The sequence below is a fragment of the Crocodylus porosus genome, unplaced genomic scaffold, assembly GCF_001723895.1.
Source record: "Crocodylus porosus isolate Cpor-Errol unplaced genomic scaffold, CroPor_comp1, whole genome shotgun sequence".
In the NCBI taxonomy this organism is placed as follows: domain Eukaryota; kingdom Metazoa; phylum Chordata; order Crocodylia; family Crocodylidae; genus Crocodylus; species Crocodylus porosus.
The window spans coordinates 64,316,586-64,337,782 of record NW_017728950.1 but is presented as its reverse complement, the minus strand read 5'-3'; the positions used below and the strand labels follow the sequence as shown (position 1 = coordinate 64,337,782).

The 21,197-nt window shown below is 43.1% G+C and overlaps 1 long non-coding RNA gene across 1 annotated transcript; it reads right to left on the bottom strand.

Moving 5' to 3' along the window:
• Positions 1-10,393: 10,393 nt before the first annotated feature.
• Positions 10,394-14,459, bottom strand: LOC109323331. Its single transcript, XR_002104618.1, has 3 exons — positions 14,375-14,459; positions 11,674-11,759; positions 10,394-10,476 (listed from the first exon to the last, which is right to left on the bottom strand). It is a non-coding gene; the product is annotated as an uncharacterized LOC109323331 (long non-coding RNA).
• Between the last annotated feature and the right edge of the window lie 6,738 nt (positions 14,460-21,197).

Here is a 21,197-nt window from a genome sequence, read left to right as displayed (position 1 = left end):
GGCTGGGATGAATGGGGCCCTGGGGCCAGGGCAGATCATCTAGAGGCACGGGGGTATGTGGGTCCCCACAGCTGCGAATACCCCTGAGAAAGGCATAGGGGTACATGCCCTCATGGAGCAAAGGTGGATTGCCCGCTGCGAGCAGGGGCTCTGCGCCCTGCTGCCGTTGCCCTGGGAGCTGCGTGATGCCTTGCCATCCACTGGGTAGCAGGAAGTACGCTGCCATCACATGGCTGAGCTCCCAAGGCAATGGCATCAGGGCACAGAGCCCTGAGCCCACAGCAGGCATCCTGCCTCTGCCCCGTGGAGGGCATATGATATGCCCCCGATGCTTCCCTCAGGGTTGTGTGCAGCTACACCTCCCCTCTACGCTCCCCCCCCCCATACCTCTGAGTGACTCGCCCCAGCCCCGGGACCCCATTCACCCTAGCCCCTGCCCTACTCCCTCCCCCACTGTGGGGGCCTCAATCTGCATTCCCAACCCTTCCCTCTCCTCCTTGCCCCTTTTTCTCCACAGACTTACCAACTAGGAAAATCAGGATTTGAGGATTTGAGGATCAGGAGATCATGAGTCAGAGGTATTTTGACTTAGAAATCTCATGTCTCACCACGTTTTTGTGACAGTTGGCATTACTGATCTACACATGCTGTACTGCAGAGCTGACTAATTAGCTCTGCAGTAAAATCTGTGCCTGTATTAGGGTGCAATAAATTAACTTCGCTGTAGGATAGTCTAGGACAAGTACTATCCTACAGCAGAGAAGCTGTGTGGGCTGATGTAGACGGTGTATGTGTAGATGGTGACTGGGCCTGGCTGGGGCATGAGGGTGCTACAGTGTGGGGGCTGCCTGCTGGCTGCAGCCTCACACTGCAGTACTCTTGTATCCCAGACAGCCTCTCTGCAGCATGTTGAGCTGGGGCAGAGCATCCCCAGGCTGGCAGGCTGACCCCTCATACCTGTACACATAGATGCTCCCACAAGGCACACCTACATAAGACACTTTACTCAAGATTAAAGCTAATTACTGTGCAGTAAGCATCACACTTTACATGTGCAGCTGCTTACTGCAGATTATTTGCTCTAATCATGAGTAAATTTACTACCTGTAAATATAAGTAGGAGAATTATTCCCAGTTACTTACTACACAGTATGGCACATGTAGACGGCCAACCAGGAGCAAATGTGCTCCGGATCAGCTGGGAAGCAGGGGCAGGAGATTCCTTCCTGCCCCCAGGATCTGCTTGCTGCTGGAGTGGGCTCCACCGCCCCTGCCCCAGCAGCAGGGAATTTCCATCCTCTGCTCTGCAGTCATGATTGGGCGGGTGGGCCTGGGAGATTTTTATAAAAATTTCCTATCTCCAACCCTGTGAGCATGATCATGGAGCAGGGGCTAGGAGCTCCATGCTGCTGGGGCAGGAGGACATTGTCCCTGCTTAGTCTTCAGTGAGAGAGCCCACCCCAGCAGCAGGTAGCTCCTGTGGGGAGGGAGCAATATTCCAACCCCTCTAGGAAACATCTCTCTCCAGGCCCCATGCTCCCTGCCAGCCTCTGGGCTAGCACTCAGGGGAAGCCTAGAGCTCCCTCTGGCTGCTTCAGGGAGCCAGTGCAGGGCCAGTGGGGTGGGAGCAGACTGCTGTCATGAGCAACAAATCTGCTCCAGTGTCCCTGCACAGGTAGACGTTTGCCTGCACTGGGTTTACTCTAGGAGCATTTGCATGTGTAGATACACCCACAGTGTCTTAATTTAGTAACTGGCTTTATGCCTGCTTTTTTTCCCACCATGCAATCTAAATCAGAGCTGTTAACCCCTCAGTGAAATGAAGGGGTTAATCTCCACCAGTTATTGGGTAACTGCAAGCACAGGGACAGTTACTGCAAAGCAGTGGAGACCTAGTAAATCCCATCCCTGTCAGTTGTGGACTTGAGGGAGTTAGGGACTCAATGGGATCCCACCTATAACTGCTGTAACCCCTCATATGGGACATGCTGAGCTAAGGAAACTAGCTTGGCCTTTTATCCTTGACCTTTGTGAATCAGAACACCAGTTGTGAAGGTAATTGTTGCATAACAGATTCAAACAAACAAGGTGCTGGGCTGGACTGAAAAAACCACCAATTTTTATGAGCACTACCCCACAGCTGTGTACTACCCATCAGCCATGAGAAAGATTTCCTCCAGTGCTAATAATATACAACCATTTGTTCTCAACCCACTTTACAAACACTAATTAATCATTTGTATCAACAGGTTGAAGAAGTGACCTCAAGATAAGTGACTCTGTATCCTGCTACCAACCCTCTGAACTAACCAGACCCACTTATTTAAACATTATTTTAATAGCTATGTTTCTTGGTAGCATAGTACAGACTATATGATAGAAACACAATATTATACTGTGGCATAACTGGATGCTGTCAATTGACTAACAAAGTTACATTTCTGAGAGAACCCCCTTTCTATTAGTATGCCTGATTTTTTTCCTAAAATGAAATTCATTGTTTAAAGTTTTGTAAGCTTTGATATTTTCCTGCTAAGCTGATAAGAACTGTTTAGCAAGCACAGCATAGCCAGAAAATGTATCCAAGTCCTATATGGAGCCTCACAAGTTGTAACCTTAAAAAAATAAGCTGTTTCTATGTTTTGGATATTCAGAGCATAGTCAGATACATTGTCAAGCCTTCTAGTGTAACCATGGAGCCAAAAGTGCACCTTTTCTTCTTGTGCATGTGTGTATGGTGAGAAGAGTGGAGTGTTTTTAATAAAGCTGAGATTCTAATGAACTGCAGCTTGCAAGAGTTGGATCTTTAAGAAAAATGTGAAATGTATCCAAACTCATGAGGCTTGCATGTTGGTTACCCTGTAGATACCAAATACTTTGGACTTGTCCCCCTTTTCTGCCCCTCCCCACAACTACTTTTCCTAGATGTGCAGAGAAGTGGCCATGAAGGACTTTCTCCTAAGCTGCTATTCATCCCCACCCCTGTGTAAAGGTCTGGATATGGGGGTAGTGGTAGTGAGGAGTAGGGGGTGGTAGTGAGGGGTAGGGCGTAGTACCCTGCCCCCACTGTCATTGTCACTGGATGAGGGTAGGGAGGGTAAAGTAGTCAGGGTAGGTAAAGGGGTGTTGCTTCCTTTCTGGAGTCCTGTTGTTCCCTAGCTACATGCAAGTATTCAAGAAACAAATAAGGGGATTTACCTAGTAACTCTGTGCAGGTCCTCACTAACTTCTGCTACAGACACACACATCCTAAAGAAGGAGAAAGGCATTTCTTAATTTCCTATTTGTGTTTTTGTTTTGTTTTGTTTTATTTTGGCGGGAGAGGGGTTGTTCTTTGTTTTGTTTTTTGTTTCATTTGTGTGTAAGGGGCTGGAGAGAAAACAAGTCTCTTCTGGCTCCCATATTTCAAATGTTTCCTGATTCCTGATGTTCACCACAAAGGAATTGCCCTGACAGCTCTTCAGCTCCAACCAGGTGTCCCAAAGAAATAAAACACCTCCTTCTGGCCTCTAACTCAGAAGCAATGGCAACTTTGTTGTGTCACTCTCTATTATAAGGCCTAGTAACAGTGTCCGCATCTACACAAGTGGCAGACTGAGCAGTTGTTACTGCATAAGCAAATACTAAATGACTGTGTAGTAACCAATGCACAGTAGTGTCCTCACACGATTTTTTTCAGACACAACTGTGCACTAGTAAAGAGCTACTGCATAGTAGCTCATTACTACTGTGCAGTAGCATTGTGTCACGGTTACTGCCCACCAATGCTATTGCGCAGTAACGTCTCATGTAGATGCACCCAATGTGCACTGGAGATCATCCCAAAGCAATGCCTGACAGCAACACAATGCGGTGATATTACAACTTTGTTTATTTGGTGAGTTTAATAGCACTAGGTCAAAATAGTAAGTCTCTCTGTTCAGTTCATGGCCTGTTATGCTTCTTGTCTTCAAAGCTTTTCTTTCTAAATCTGTAATTTGAGTAATAGCAAGTGAAAATGGAAGTGTGATTTTTTTCTACCTGATAGTGTTCCTTTAAAGCAGGGGTGTCCAACTCATTTGGTTCTGCAGGCTGGATGAGTAGCATTGAACTGGTAAATGGGCCAGATGAATGGTGCAGAACTGACCCCATGGTGTAGATTGGGCGCAGGCACATTTCCTCTCTCCTACTGGATCCAGCACATGCAGCACCCATGCCAGCCCATCTGGGACTAGGCCACATACAGCGCCAGGTAGGGCTGGTCTGAGATGGATGCCACATGTGGCATTTTCTCCAGTCATTTGGGGACCTGGTGGAGAAGCCTGGCATTGCAGGTGCTTTGCTACCACCATGGGAACAACCCATGGTGCCAGGCTTCTTCCCACGCTTCTCTGCCTCTCAGATGAAGTGTAGTCCCTGGTGGGCTTGCACATAGATCTCAGCCTCTTGTGGGCCAAGATCCCGAAGCACTGTGTAGTTGAGGGTGCATACTCATCCAAAGCACCGCAGGCAGGTCCCACTACAAAAGTCTACTATAACCTCCCAGGGAGAGGCTCTCGGCTACACGCTTTATTTTTATGGAGATGAGGATTTCTCCCTGGTTTGCTTCTTTGGCCTGTTGGCTAAGGGGAGGTGAAACTCGGAGGCATCTGAACTCCAAGGCCTCCAGCCTTGAGGCCTGCACGTAGGATGCCTGCTAAGGATTTGGAAATATCTGAAGCCCCAGGCTGAAGAGTCTGGGGAGGGAGGATACTCTCTGGTGGTAGTGCCACACAGACTTGAATGATTGAGCTTTGCTCAATCGATACAATTTAGAACTCATTTGGCTAATTTCATCTGAGACACAAAATTTAAATAATAATTAAAAAAAACCCCCAACAGTACTGCTAGGGTTTCGGCACTGCTGCATTCATTTGGGTACTTGGCAGCCAAGCAGGCGAGAGCCACGGTGCCAAGCTTATTCTCTCTGTACTCCTAGGACTCCAGGGCCGTGACTGTCACCCAGGCACTTGGCTGCCACTGCAGGAAGATCCCCCATCACAGCCAGGGTCAGGGCAAATTGTTTGGGTTGGATGACTTGGCTCTGCAGACCAGCTGCAAACCCTGGGTCATATATTTGACACCACTGCTTTCAAGATAATTTTTTTTGTCAATCAGAAGTTTTAAATATCTTTTAGAATAGGCTTTAAAAATACTTATGCAGAAAGAATTTCAGTAAATCCTGGGGCATCCTGTTATTTCTCAGTCACAAATGATAGCAACCGTCAACCCATTATTGCACAACAGACCCTAACAGGGTCTCAGTATTTTCTGTCAAGCAACTATGATGGCATCTCCTTTGAAGCCCACTGAGTGTATATGTATATGTGTTGGGGAGGAGGAGATGTTTAGTTTTCTTTATATGTAGGATTCATACGGCCAAATTCTGCTATGACTTATAAAAACCCAACAGAAATGCTTTAACATATGTGGGCATCTTACTAATCTAATTTCTGATGCTGATACCTTTGATTTACCATATCATATTGCGAATGAATAAGGGAGAGAAAAAACACTGGTCCAGCTTGATGAATAATATATTGTCTCAGGGGAGAGGCTGTAGTAGAATAATGAGGAAGATAGATGGCTTCATCTTTTTGTTCTGCTTTGAATGCATTTGAAGAAACAGGATGAGACTGCCTCCACCCTGGCCTAATGAATGGCTTCTAATTGCTATGTGTGTACATGTCTATATAAAGTAGAGATGTTTTCTAACAGAAGCTTGAATTTTGAAATTTGATTATGCATCAGCCTCAAAATGATCAATTATGCAACCATTTGAGCAATTAAGTACATAGGGGGCCTCTACAATGCGATGTCACTAGAATTTAGCAACTGTTGTACAAGGTAGATATTGTTGTTTGATGGATAACATTTGTATTTTAATAGTCTAATATAGAAAGGAGTTTCAGCTATAAATGGAAGTTATGAATGAGTAAATAACACTTTTGCATCTAGTATCTCATTTGCAAGGACACAACTAACTTGAAATAAAGTCTTCTCAAGTTTTTGATATTATAGCTGACTGGAATTTCCCTTTTTATATTTTTTGCTCTGAAAAAATAGGAAAATAATTGTAAATGTGTTTTTGTTCTCCTGTTTAGTTGTGGAAGACTAGACAAACCATAACATTGATACTACAGAAACTGTTGTTTATTTTGTGTATTTTATGACTTAGAAAAAGAGATTTTTCCTCTAGTCTTTCTGAGGTACAGTCATATTTGGTAATACCAGTAACAAAAGGGGTTTAAAAAATTTAAACAGAAGTGTTATTTCTGAGGTTAGTATTAAAAAAAACACACAAGACTTCTGGTTTTTTTTCCACAAGGTACGTGTTTTGTTTCACATATATGTGCTCTTGCAGACCACAAAGGTCAAACTGCTAAATAATTTACGTCCTTTGTTTGCTGACTTTCTTGGGTCTCTGAAATCAGTGAGAGCACAAACCAGTAATGTCAAAACAGGATGCTAATATTGATTGAAAAACACTGACGCTGGCAAAATGAAATTATCCAAAAATAAGATGATAAATTTCCTGGCAAATTGCATAGTTCAAAATCAGCAGTTATGCACTAAAAAAGACCTAAAAGAGGTGGTTTGACCTAAAATAGATCTCTGGCCTTAGGGATCCATGTAATCTGATCCTTGTACTCTTCTTCCAGGCAGAGGTATGAAATCAGAATGGGTATACAATCTGCTGACAAGGCAATAGATTATTTCCATGCTGTAGGTGAAATTCACCCTGGAAAAGAAAGTTAGTACAAGGGTTAATCATTACCTAACTTTCATTTAAAGTCAATTTTGAAGACTTAAGGGGCACCTAAGCATTTTGCCAGTTCTGCATTGGAATGACTTCTATCCTACGTGCCTCCTCAAGCCTGCGATCAATATAAATGTTTCCCATGTTATTAGGCATAATACTAAAGCCATGTACAGACATTCAGTTACTCCTGGGAGAGTTGCTGTTCTCCCAGGAGAAACCGCTAATCTACAAAAGTTCAGGATTTTTCACACAGAGCAAAAATGGCTGCTCCAGGAAAAAAAAGATATCCCAGGGACAACCAGGGTAGAATTATTCCCAAGAGAGTTTCTCTTGGGAGAGTCAATGTCTGTACATCTTGTCTTCTGAGAGAAGGTGCACCACAGTTCTCCAGCATCTCAGGGTGCTTTGCTTCCACCCCCTTCACCCCAGAGAGATAGTGTGTCACTTGCTGGATTCTGCTGCTTCAGCTGAACAGGGAGCAAAACATGCCCCCTTCACAATCCCCCCATGTTGTGCTGCAGGGAGATGCCAAAAAAAGTCTGGATCAGCCAGTCAGGGTTGTGTTGTGCACTTCTGCCATTCTATCCCCAGGCAGACTGAGGGAACCTACAAAGCTGAGATGTGTTCACTGGGGCCCTCTTGCTGTGCAGCATCAGCACTGAAAGCTCTGTTCTTCAGGGGCTCAGTATTTGAATGTCTGTTCAGACATCTTCAGATAAGTTTATTTCTACCAAAACAAACCTGGGAGAATTTTCCCAGATTATTTGAATGTGTGTATGCAGCCTAAGCCATAAGTGCTTGTAAATCTAAGCCCTTGGAGCCTAAGTGTTGCATAAGGCCTGTACCTTTAGTGCCTGGCATTGTTTGGACATTGCTAAAGATTTTCTAATGTTTTTTTAAAAATTTTTTTAGACCCTGCTTATACTATTTCCCCCTATTTTGAATTGCTGCCACATCTTTCATTTCCATGAAGACTGAGCCATGCATGATTCAAAAATGCAGTAAATTTGCGTTGATAGATATTTGTTGTTATAATATTATCTGCACACAGCCTGAAGTTTTAGCTGAGAAATTGGTGCCTAGGAGATGAGTTCTGTTTTGAGCTTTAGTTGCATTAACAACAAAATTTAGTTTGTTACTGACTGCAGCCTTTTTCTGCTGTAAGTTGCTTGGCCCACAGAGAATTGAGGTAGGATTTTACTGTAAAACATTGGTCTCGGTCCAAACCGTACATCTGGCTTGCTCACTAGTATACTTCTGCAGCAGTAAAACAATAGAAGGCATGGGGGAGGGAGCGGAATCAAAGAATGTAATGAAAAGAAGCATCTGACTCATGGTTCATCTGGTGGAGATAGAGCTCATTTTTCTATCAAGGGGCAGACTGCCCCATCTCATGCACAACTCCTCACCCTACTGGATTTCAGCCTTATGTGCATGTTATAAAGCATGAAAAAGTCTCTTTTTAAACAGAGCGTGATTTGTGCATTCATTATATAATATGTATTTTATTTGGTATTTTTTCTCTGTCTTACATTTTCTTTTAGATATTGTTCATCCTGTAAGGGTGCTGACATTTCAGAAAGAATTAATATTACATGTTATTAAATGCTAAATCTGTCTCAGTTGTATTGTTCCTTTGTATGGAGTCTTTCAAGAATAGGTGTGTATCTCTACTGACAGAGGGCCCCATGGCACAATACCAGGAGGAACTAGGTAAACTCTTAGAGGATCTACTTCTGGGAACACTGAGAAAATTGCTCCTTCCATCTCCCAGGGACCTAGGCCAGGGAACTTTTACTTGTTAGCCAAGATCCACAAATCTGACAATCCAGAACAGCCCACTCTCTCTGACACTGGCACTGTCATGGAAGGAGTTTCTGGCTATATTAACTCTATCCTATTTCCACATGCCACTGGAGCTGCAAGCTATTTGAAAGACCTGGCAGATTTCTTAAAGAAACTAGGGTTCATTGGCAAGCTTCCAGCAAACACCATATTAACTACCATGGGTGTCATATCTCTGTACAGCAACATCCCCTAAGAGGACAGAGTAAAAGCCATAAAGAACATCATCCCTGATGAGAAAACTGCTTGTTTCCATTACACTCTCCTGCTTTTTCCTCTCACACAACTATTTTAGATTTGGGGACTTCCTATATCTACAAATAAAAGGCACTGCCATAAGTACATGCAACCCACCCCTCCCACCCTCGCGATATGACATTTCTACGGCAGACCTTGAAGTCCATTTTCTCAGCAGCTGCTCTCTCATCCCGCTGATAAACCTCAGGTACATCAATGACATCTTCATAATATGGGCACATGGGAAGGAACTTCACCAACACTTTAACAACTTGCAGCCCTCCAGCAAATTAACTCTGGAATACTCCATCCAGCAGATTCATTTCCTAGACACTACAGTGAAAGTTTACAATGCCCATATTGCCACCACACTGAATTGGAAACTAGCTGATTGCCACAGCTACCTTCATGCCACCAGCTTTCACCTTGAGCGCACTAGTGATATCCATTGTCTACAGCCAAGTTCTACTCAGTAATATCTGTTCTGAACCCACTGACTGGGGTGAATACCTTAATATCTGGAGCAGGGACTCTTACAATTACAATACAATCTCAAAACTGTAGCCACTCAAATCAATGAAGCCAGACTTAGGTCCTCACTCTGACCTGCTACAATGCCAGCTCTGGGATAAAAACAACAGAATCTCTGTGGTTGTCACCTACAGACTCCAGCTTAAACATATTAGACACAACATGGATGGCCTACAACTCCTCTTGAAAACCAAAGACCATCTCAAGATAGCCAAAGGGGTTTACAGGAAGCCCCCCAGTCTCAAATGGCATCTCTCAAGCAACAGACTAATATCCATCTTCATTAAGGCATTGCAATGAGTCCAAATACTTGCTGTGCCTCCACATTGTATTGGAAACTAGCTGTATTGTAGTGGAAACATCATCATGACTGGACTGAATAACAAGGAGAGCAACATCCAACAGCCATTTACCTGCAATTTACCAATGTTGTATATTGGTCATATACCTGCTTACAGTGCCCCTTTACTGTCTACACTGGACAGACAAGGCAACCTTTATGAGTAAAAATGAATGAACACCAATCTGATATTGGCTGCAGAAAGAAAAAGGGTTGTAGCAGAACATTTTAGCTTCCCTGGACATTCCATTGCTGATCTCAGGATTGCTGCTTTCAGGCAGCAAAATTTTCAGAACGAGTTTGAACAGGAAGCTGCAGATCAAGAAATCATCCACAGAATGGACTGTGTGGTTTTAAAAGGGAATACAGATTCTTATCCTGTTATATCTGGATTAGCTTTTGTGACGCCTTTGTTCCTATGAGTTATTTGCGCTTTTGATTCTCCCAGTACAGTCTCTCTCCCTTCTTCCCCTCTCCCCTTCCACTCCCTCCTTCCTTAGTACCTTTTGTATTCAAATCACTCATTCCACCTTATACACTCTTCTATGCTTGTCCTTTCACAGGATCTGATGAAGTGAGCTCAAGTTGGCACAAGCTTATGCTCTATTTGCTTTGTCCATAAGGGGCATATCTACCTTGCCTTCTATGGATTATCTCAGCAAAGTTCTTCAGAGAGCTGTGAGCAAGTTTGCACCATAAGCATTTTAGATTTCCTGTTCAGTTTCAGTGTTTGTAGGCCTGGCTGCAAAAGATAAAAACACAGTAAAAATCTTTCAGGAAGTTCTAGTCAGATCTGAACCTTCATTTTAGGCTCCTCCAAAAGTTAAGTCCATAGATTTGTAGCAAATAAGTTGTGCTTATCACTTCAGTGGAAAGTTTAATCACTAACATCTCTTTTTTGACATTGCTATCAGAAATGAATTCAGGGAAGCAGATGGCTATCCATGTTGTATACATGTAAAAATGTGGGCTTGTTGACATCTCAGCTTGTTTTTTTCTAATCAGCTACTGTAAGCTAAATATAAATAATACATTCGCATTAAAAATCAAAGTATAAATTCAATGATCTAAATATTCAAAACTGGCTACCTAATGTTATCCACCTAAAAAATCATTTAGAGGCGTTGCAATGAGCGGCATAATTTTCAGAAATGCTCAATGCCTTACCTTTAATTGAAAGGCATTTCAAGTTGTGAGTAGTTAGCATTTCTGAAAATCCAGACCACCTCTGTCAAGGTGCCTAAATACTGATGTTAGACAGAAGCATGTGACTATTTTGGCAAATTGTTCTTGAAACTTATACAATTCAAAGTTATAAAGTAATTTAATGTGTAACATCTGGTTTGCAACTGTCTTTCATAAGAGACTTTAATTCCTGTTTTTATAGGTCAAAAAACAAGGAGTCAGGATGATATCCTGAACAGGAATGTAACAGATAATGCTCTTCCTGTAGCAGTGATTAGCCTTTATATTCGTTCTTTCCTGAAAGGAAAAAGGGTCAGTTTGTCATTTGTTGGCTATCTACATTGACGGAGAACTGACGAATAACTGGAAGAAGATCCACTCAGTTTTATGCATTTTTATAATTGCATTGTATACTATTGGAGTAATACCAAACAAGGTAAGTGATAAAAGGTCTGTTCTAAAATATGACTTTTAATCATTTAAGTATGTTCCAGTTTATTATTTCAGAAACCCTCATGCAGAACAGCAGAGATGCACTTATGTTGAACAGGTAACATGAAAGTAGCTGTAAATTAGAATCTCAGAATCTAGTGGTGAACGGTAATTCATGATTTGTGTAAGATATCTCCTATTATAGTTCTCTGACTTTTATTGATTTGGAGTGCATTCTGTTTTTAAAGTTGGATTTAATTTCCTATTAATGTAATTTCCTTTGGAATGTAGTGGTATCTGAAAGTATTTGCAGTTTACTTACAAATTTGTCAAGGGTACTCAGAATAGGCGCATTAGCAGCAAAATCCAGACTTTCAGCACTTATGACAGCTGTTTTATTTTCCAACACTCAAAAAAAAAGTTTTTTTCTGCTTTTTTCCAGTTGTTTATTAATGGTTATATTGTATACACTTTTAAAACACTTTCTTCTTTAAACATATTCAGATTGTAACACTTATCATATTTATTGCTAGGACTTTAAAAACAGTTGTTTTAACACAAAAAAATCGGAAACAATAATGTATTCTTGTGTGTGTGAAAGTCAGTCTTTCCCCACATATTCCAGATGGAAAGGATAAAATGTGGTAATGCATCTGAACATTTTTGTGTGTATGTAATGTATATGGATACAGATCAGAAATTTGTAGCTTACACTCAATTCTAGATTCATTTTATGCTCCGTGATACATATGGCAAAATCAGCCTCTATTAAGATCAGATCCAAAAACGAAAGTTTTAAAATACAAACATATTACAGTGTAGATTTTCAACTGGAAGACATATTTTAAGTAATTATATTAAGTCCATAAAATAAATCACAAATGCGCCAGAGATTCCAGATAGTTTTTAATTAAAGCCAGGCAAAATCATTTTAGCAAAGAATATATTTCACAAATTTAGATTTACCAGTTTCTGAAATGTCTACAGGCAGCTTGTAATCTTCTCAACTTTACTATTTACAAAAACATCTTTACAAAGACTTCAAGGTCCCTCTTTTTTGCAGGGTCTTTTTGCATTCCGATCTTCCTGATCAACAAGTAAGGTTTTTGGAATCAGGTTCTAGTGCAAGTCATCACAGGCATATAATCAATTTTCACTTACCATGAATATTTTCTAATCTTTATACAGTTACTTCAAGTTTGCCATTCCACCTAATATTTCTTCTAGTAAAGTTGGCAAGCGTAAATGAGTAAGCACAGACAAAGTAAATCTAATATTTATTAGAGTAAGTATTAATTGATACTTTTTGTGTCTTCACCTACCTCTAGCCTGCACAACAAAATGTGCTTGAATAGGGGTTGTGAACAGGTTGTACATTATATATAGTACATTAAAATGGAACATAAGCTTGATTGGACAAAAGTGTCCTTTTTTGTTTGTGTGTGGATGGATTGGGATTCAGGCATGGACAAAAAGCTACATGCTGCAGTTTTATTATTTTCACTCAAACAACTTTAAACAATGGCACACTATGCATTTGCCATATTTTCCGCCTGATGTGAGCCTCCTCTATGGTAGTGGGTTGTAAAGTTAAAATCTTAGTTCCCTATACCTTCCACGGCCTTCTGCTTCTCTCTTCTGTTTCTCATTGCCCTATTCCACCTCAGTGCTTTCTATCTCTCCTTTTAGCTCTCTCACACCTCCCCAATTCTCCCAGTCCCTTGCACATGTACCTCTTCTATTCTTTCAAAAGCTGACTTTGTAACACCTTCTCCCGCACCTTCCTGCAGCTTTACCAAAGTCTTTCTTAACAGAATCAACAGTTTAAGTGACTGTTTTTATCTGGGTTCTCAAAGTTTGGGTATACTTTACTGTAGATGCTGATTTCATAGTTGTAGAGGAGATGAATTATGGAGTTTCTTCATAGATTATTAAACAACCATTGGGCAAGCAATTTAAAATATGTTAATTTCTTCCCTGAGACAGAAACATTATATATAAAGTATCTTAGTGGGGATAAAACGGTCAGAAATTACTAGTTTTAGTTGAAGGATTGAGACAAAAAATATTTTGTGAATGTGAATAAACAGCCAAGACACCAATCTAAATAACCGTATTGAGGTGGAGGTTAAGGCCTTGTTACATGGTAATTTTGGGTGGCTCCTGGAGTGCTGGACTACCTGTACATTAACATTTTACAGTGGTTTTAAGTATTTGTTTTGTAGCTCAAAGTTATGCCACTCCAAGGCAGGATTATCTCTGATCTGCACTTCCCGGCTCCTATTCCCTTAAGGTATGGCCACTCCTCACTGATGTGCCGCCCAAGTTGAACCCTCCAGTATCCCAGGATCTCTCACACCCCCACTCTTAAAGCAGGGATGAAAGCCTGTCCTGGCTCACCAGCCCTCTAGTGGCAACTCACAGCTGGAACTCCTAGTCTTGTCCCTGCTCACCAGGCCTATAGTGGCAAGTCAAAGCTGTGCAGATAGAGGACAGTCAGAGAAGGTTTCTCGACTATGGGGGTAACTGCTTCAAACTCCAAGGCAGCACTAATACTGATCAACATTTGTGCGGCTGACAGTGTAACGCACAACAAGGCACTTAGACTACTGTCAACTAGTATACATTTGCTCTTGTTTCATATTCCTATTCACAGATCACAAGTTAAACATACTTTAACAGTCAAGAGAATATTAAGTTTGTAAAGTCTCATGTTTCAAAGTCAGCAAAACAATTTGCTTTAGTAGCCCACATTAACAGCCAAGAAGCTAATCCTCTGTAGCCGTTTGTATGGATGCTTGGTCAATGCTTAGACATATCTTCCAAAAGGCTTACTTTGCTAGGCAGAGTGAATTTTTCCATCAGTGATCTCCACTGCAATTAAATAACTAGTTGGAGACATTTTTAACTCACAAGTCATGCATGAACTTGTGATGGATATATATATTGGGGGACTAAAGGCATGCTATGAAGATGTAGGGTGTTGTTTGTTCATAAAAACAAAACTTGGACTGCACACTCACCCTGACTACATAGCTCTGTGCTGGGAGAGGTCGAAATTGGAGGAGTGATTCCATGGCAGTTACAGAAATTCTCTGCTAATAGCCCCACATCTCTGGAAAGAATAATTCAATTACTCACTCTCACTATTGATCAAGGACCCAGGCTTGCCTAAAAGCTTCATAAATATTATTTTTTTTATTTATGTATTTATTTGTTTTAAATAGCACCTAAAGAGGCTATCAAGTTTGGGGTCCTTTTAGCTGTATACAGTATATTACAGACTCCAAGCATTATTTGTGCAAAAAGGATCCCACAAGCAGAAGATAGGAAAATGGAAGTATTGTGTTTCCTGTTTTGCAAACTGGGAACTGAGATTTGGGGTTGGATTTTTCAGAAGTACTTAATGTTGCTTTAACTCCACTACTAGACATCTATAGTAAAGCTCCCATTGACTTCAAAATGCTTTTATAAATATCACCCTAAATAACTTACCTCATGTCATGCAGCAAGCTGTAGAAGAGCTAAGAATTGAATCCAGATTGTTGGGGCTAGGACTCGAGAGATAGAAATTATGGACAGAAGTTGCTTTTTTTGCCATTTAAAGTGCTTTACTGCCATGACTTACCAGGTGTGCACAGCTTTACAGACTTTAAAAAATGAGTACAGTGCTTTAAATTAACCCTTGATAAATGAGGTATTAATTTTGAAGTGCTGCATTTTACAGCACTCTAGCAACCTACAGTGCTTTAAAAAACTTCTGTATGCTGGTCAAATTTCTGGCAATTCGGCCAGTATTCCATAGGCTTTGCAAGCTTGGTTAGTGCTCCCTGGCACCACCTGAGAGTACAAGCCAAGCCTGAAAAAGCTGTCCACCCACCCTGCTCCTGCCAGCCAACTGAGACAGCAGTGATCAAACGAGATGGGACTGGGGTGGAGAGGAGAGGGGAGGGTGCATCCTGGCTCCTGGGAGCATGGCCCCCACAGTAGCCAAAGGAGCTGGCTCCATACTGGGGGTATCCAGGCCCTGTGGTGCTTCTGTTTCCCCAGAAAGCCCATGGGTGCCCAGCAGGACTTGCAGATGGTGTAGGCTCTGGGCTGAAAAGGGGGTTGGTTCTGTTCTGTGCAGCCCAGGAGGGAGGAGAGTGTTGGTCCCTGCTCCATGCCATCTTGTCTGGTTGGGGACCTGCTCCCTTCCAGCATGGTTTGAAAAGGGTCTCTGCAGTCCTGGATGAGTCAGAGAAGCATGGAACTTGGCATGTGTTGTGGGGGGAACTCATCAAATACCTACAGACTGCAGAGCCCAGAGCAGCCAGGGCTGAGAGCCTGGCACACTGCCTGGGTACTGCCTGGGGGGATCTGAGGCTGGAATGGCACCTGTTCCCCCGCAACTCCCCTACTGTGCTTCTCCCAACCCTACTTTCCCTTTCGGTGCCACTGCTCCCACCCTTTCTTTCACTGCTCCCACCCTTGGCTGGGGAATTCCAGCACTGAGACCCCCTGGGGTTACAGGAGCAGGGAAAGGGCTGCAGCAGGGAAAACCACCAGGGTTCCCCAGACCCTGCCCAGAGCTGCTTCTCTGATAGGAAGCACCAGGGCTGCATGGCCATGCAACCGCTAAGGGGCAGTAAGAGTGCTCCTCTCTCCCCCACACCTGCCCTTTGTGGTTGCATTGCCCAGTTCCCAGTTCCCTTTTTTGCCCTGCCTGCTTATGGGACCTGGGCAGGGAGGGGAAAAGAGAGGGGAGGAGGTCTCCCGCAGGGCCTAAGCAGTGCAGCTGTATCTTGATGTCACCACTAGGTGCCAGCCCCCTTCCAGACACATGCACAGGTGCAAGATACACCCACACATGCAAACCCATGCAAGCACATGCATGCATGAGCACCCGCCCCACATGCATGCACACCCACATATGCATGTACAGTCCACATATGCATGCAAGCCCTGCCTCCGCCCTCCAGCCCCTGAGACTCTTCATGGCTGGGGATCAGATGCTTGGAGCTGGGCTGTGGAGAGAGAGCTGCTGCCTGGCTTGTGGCAGCAGTGGTGCCTGCTCCCAGTGCTGATGGGGGAGGGGAGGAGAAGTGGAAGTGAAGGTAGGATGAGATGCTGAGCAACAGCTTCTCATCCCAGCTCTGCCTTCATCACTGGTCTGCTGCTGTCCTCATTCTCCTTCAGCCTCAGGAGTAGGGTTGCCAACCCTCCCAGATTGGCCAGGAGTCTACCAGAATCGGCATTGATCTCCCGGTCACTATTGAAAGCAATCTGGAAGATTTTAATAGGATATTAATAGGATATTATATTACATCCTGTTGGGGAAAAAAATCTCCCAGAATAGCTTCAGTTAGGTTTGGCAACCCAACCCAGAAGGCTGAGGTTTACTTCCTGCCTCCTAGATTGGAAAGTGCAGGGAGGCTCAGAGGTCTCCCATGGAGCACTGCACTTCTGTCATGTTTAAGAGTGCTGCAACTTTATATTGTTATAAAAGGTGCTCTAAATTACAGCTTTGTAAAACATGCATGGAGCACTTCTAGATTCAGTTCTTAGCCCTCGACAATCCTTCCTTTTTAAAGTAGGTCTTGGGCTTTACCTTTAGATTATTTTTTTTATTTCCCTGTAAATTTGAAAACTACCTTAAGTAAGAAGAAGTGAGTTATAAGTGGTCTATTTTGAGATCTATCATTTGCGAAAGCTTATGCTGTGCTAACGAATTGCCCGTCAAGAATGACGGCGGGTCAGGGACAGAGTGCCACCATCCACCACCCTGTGCCGCCACTGCCTCTCTGGAGTGGGTGGGGCGGGGGAAGCTTGCCCTGCTGTCCCCCTCTGCCAGCACTCCGCACTGCTGGCCTCGCCCCCCTCTCCCTTGGCCCTGCTCCTCGGAGGTGGCAGAGCACCACCATGATGGCAGGGATGGAGTGGGGGGATGAGGCCAGCTGCTCTGTCCCTCAGTTCCTGCTGTCATGGCGGTGCTCTGCACTCTGACTGGTTGCTTCACTAACTAATCAGAGTGCTCCAAGAGCATTATAGACAGACAGACAGATGGACTAAGCCCTTTATTATATAAGAATTTAGCTAATTTTAAGGTACGTATTTACCCTGCCTTCTGACTTCAACCTAACATGTCAAACCATCTCTCTCTGCTCATATAAAACCAGAAATAGAATGAATATATGTTGCATAATAAGGCAGTTTTAAAATGTATATACTATTTAGAGTTGCTACAACCACAAACTTATTGAGTGCAGGACCATAAAATTCTAACTAGGGGAAGGCATGTATTTCTGGGTGTGTTTCTTCACCCGCTACCTGCTTCCTGAATTACAAAGCCACACACAATATCTGAAAGAGAATGAGCTGTAATTTTAATAAGTAACTTTTTAAAATGATTTGATCCATTTGCTCTTGTACTTTCAGTTCAGCTGAATTTCATCTAGGTGGGAGAATTTAAAGATTTTTTTTTTGTTACTTTCTTATTATTGTTGTCATTGTTGTCTGGGTTGTTCAAAACAAGCAAGTGTCCTCCTTCAAGTATGTTCTTACCAACTTCTCTCTTAAATTTTATGGCAATTCTGTTTGGCAAGAAGTTCTGACTATTTGAAATTCTCCATAGTTTGAAAAAGTCATGCACATGCACACCTACCAAAAGTGATTCTCCACTGCCAATTTTAACAAACTTTTAAAGGAATATTCAAGTTACTTTTAATTAATTTGCATGTGAAACTGAGAATTTGGATACTCTTTATTTTTTCTAGTTTAAATGTTTCCAAAATTTTATTTTCCATTAATAGAAAAGGAATAATGTTAAAATATATATAGATAATAAAATCCATTCTGTAGGACATGTGGCTCATGCACTTTAATTTGACAGTGTGAACTGAGAGGGAATATTTCAGATTGTTTAGGGGAGACCACAAAAAATTCAATAGTTGAAAGTTTTGTAATGTGAAGGGTCTGATTCTCAAAGGTCTTTTATATGTTCAAAACTAAGGTAAATGTTATGGGCCTAGTATATTCATGTAACTGTTCTCACTACCTAAGCAAATAAGGTAACTGGTACATGCAAATAGATTTGCAAGTGAACTTCTGCATGTCCCAAACATAAATTGTATGGAAAACTATCATATTACACTTGCAAATTACATTTCTAATGGCATGTTTATGTTTTTAATGGACAATTTGTCAACAGTCAGTCTACACTTTGTCACTCTTGTTTTCACATTTTGTTTTTCTACAACACTGATACATCTAAGATACATAACACAAAACAGAAAAAAAAAATTACCTTGCACACCTTCCAGCTACTTCCCTATTCAACTGAGGCAAAATAAACTGCTTACAAGTACAAATACCCACTCTGTATGTGCATTTGTTGTAATTATGCAGATTTATGTGCATATTTTGCAGATATAATTGTGTTCCTGACCTCTTTTAAAATTGGGTCCAAAGTAATTAGGAAAATCAGACCAATATAATAAACTAGAGGTAAAAAATAGAAGAGAAAGATTCTGTCTCAATTATATTGCCAAGAGCCTATTTTCATTATAGTTTATCTCAGTGTATTACTGGAGAACTTCCCATAACTTGACTGCCACTAACACAAAAATCTCTAGTTAAGAGTTTTCAGCTATGCTGAACATGCCACCAGATTCTAGGGACTGAGGCTCTATTTGAACATTGCTAACACTGTCTTACAATGCAGTGGGCCTGCCCCAACATTTTACAGCTTGAGTGCAGTGTCACTGGATCTGAACTTGCAGTGAAGACAAGTGCCAAGACCTTAAATAAAGTTTACTTGCAATACATGATTCAGCCACTAGATGTCTCTACATGCTGTACAACAGTACAGTCAGGGTGTGGCTCCTGGTAAACAAAAAAATAGCTAGAGCTCAAGCTGTGTAGAAACATATGAAAGACTTTTGGGTAGATCTCACTGTACATTTTCTAAAAAAATCCCAAATTTTTATTGGAAAATGCTAGTTCACTTTACTTGAAATGTTTCCTTCAAAATGCTGCAGATTTGGCAAAATTCTTCCTGACTCCAAGGCAGGCAGTCTTCCAACAGAGCCTATCCTAAATTTCTGATAGGTCTGCTCTAGTATCAGGGACCCAGGAACCTCAAGGGTCCCTGACTACAAGGATGTCTGCTGGTGAATCTAATCTGGGACCAGGAGGTTAGAAAGTGTAGGGTATCTCGTTTACTGACGTGTCTGCCCCAGTGATGGTGGAAGCTGGGGTACCTTCAGGCTTGGTTAGCCTGGGAGCTACAGAGCCCAGAGCACAGGGTAGTAGTCACTTGAAGCTTCTCAGTAAAAAATGACATGTCAACGTGTCTGATACGTTGGAAACTGAAAATTTTTGGCCTGTATCTGATTCCGACTGCATTTCCATGAACTGAAAAATTTACTTTTCAGCATGGCCTACTCCCGAATCATTGAATCCAGTCCCCTGCTTTTTCACATAATCCTTTTCATGAACAGATCAAGTTCCACCAGTTACAGCAGAAGGCCAGACAACTGCAGTTCCATCAACCCCACAGCATCACACCACAGCGTTCATCAGAAAGTGACCCTGGTCATCCATATCTCCACTATTAAAATCAACTGATTTTAGGCCACTGCACAGCACGCTTGTCAACAAAGTACTTCAAAATGCTGTACTGTATTTTCAGATGTTTCAGGAGGTTATCAGCTGAATTCATGTTTCATAACTGCATGGGAGTCAGTCCCAGTCATTGCAGTTATACTGTAGTTATATATTTTGTCCCCACTACCCCTGCTCTGAGGTTAGTCTAGAACCTCATTCCTTCAACAGGATACTTTTTTCACACCATATTTCACGGTACTTGGGGTCAGGAAGGAGTTTTACCCCATGGTCAAATTGATGCCAAGTGTGGGGGGCTTTTGCCTTCCTCTGGAACAGGGGCATGGCCCTTCACATGCAATCTCTTGAGCGTACATTAACTTTTTTTAGAAACAGGATGTTGGCTGTGGTGGTGGTTTCCTTGGTTTACCCTTGGCAGGCTATAGTGCACCTGCATGGTGCACGCACAGTTGGGAGAAGGGGGAAAAAAACCAACTCCTGTTTTCACCTGTATTAAAAAACATTGCCCAGCCTCGAGTTCAGAGAGTGGGCCTTCTCTCTAGGGCTGCCAACGCTGTTTCAGTCTCTTCTGGGAGGTTTCACCGCGTGACGTAACGATGTGAATTACAGCGCACAGCCTTTACGTCAAGAAGGCAAATGCACGTTACTAGTACATTTTGAAAACCCACGAGAGTACTGTATAAATCGGATTCGACAGCTCATGTTTTTCAATCAACGTCCTATCGTTTATCTCCCTGGTGGCTCTCAGCAGTCTCCTGGGGATGTATATCTAATTCCTGGAGACTCTGGGGCAAACCTGGAGGTAGAGACGGCTGGTAGGGGGGGCACGGGGGTGGCCCTTCTCTCTCTGGACTGGGTCTCCAAAGCTGCCGAGTGCCCCCTGACACAGACACGTCCAAACCGGGAAAGGCCTCCTCGGCGAGAGGCGGAGCGAGGATGGTTTCCGTGCCAGGGTCCCCGCGGGTGAGGGGCTGTCACCGCCCCCGCCCCCCTCAGCGAGATGGCCGCCTGCCCCTATTGTTCCGTCTGGCTAGGCCGCCCGAGCGGGGCGCGGCGGGGGGAGGCCGGGCCAGGTGGGCAGCGGGTCAGGGGCAGGCGCTGCCGAGCGGAGCCGGGACTCTGAGGCCGGGACTAGCCGCCCGCAGGTAGCGAGGGGCGCGCCCCGCCCCCGTGCGCCCGGCTGGAGGGGGCGGGGCCGGGCCGCGTCACGCAGGGAGTCGGGGGGGTGGTGAGTGAGTGAGT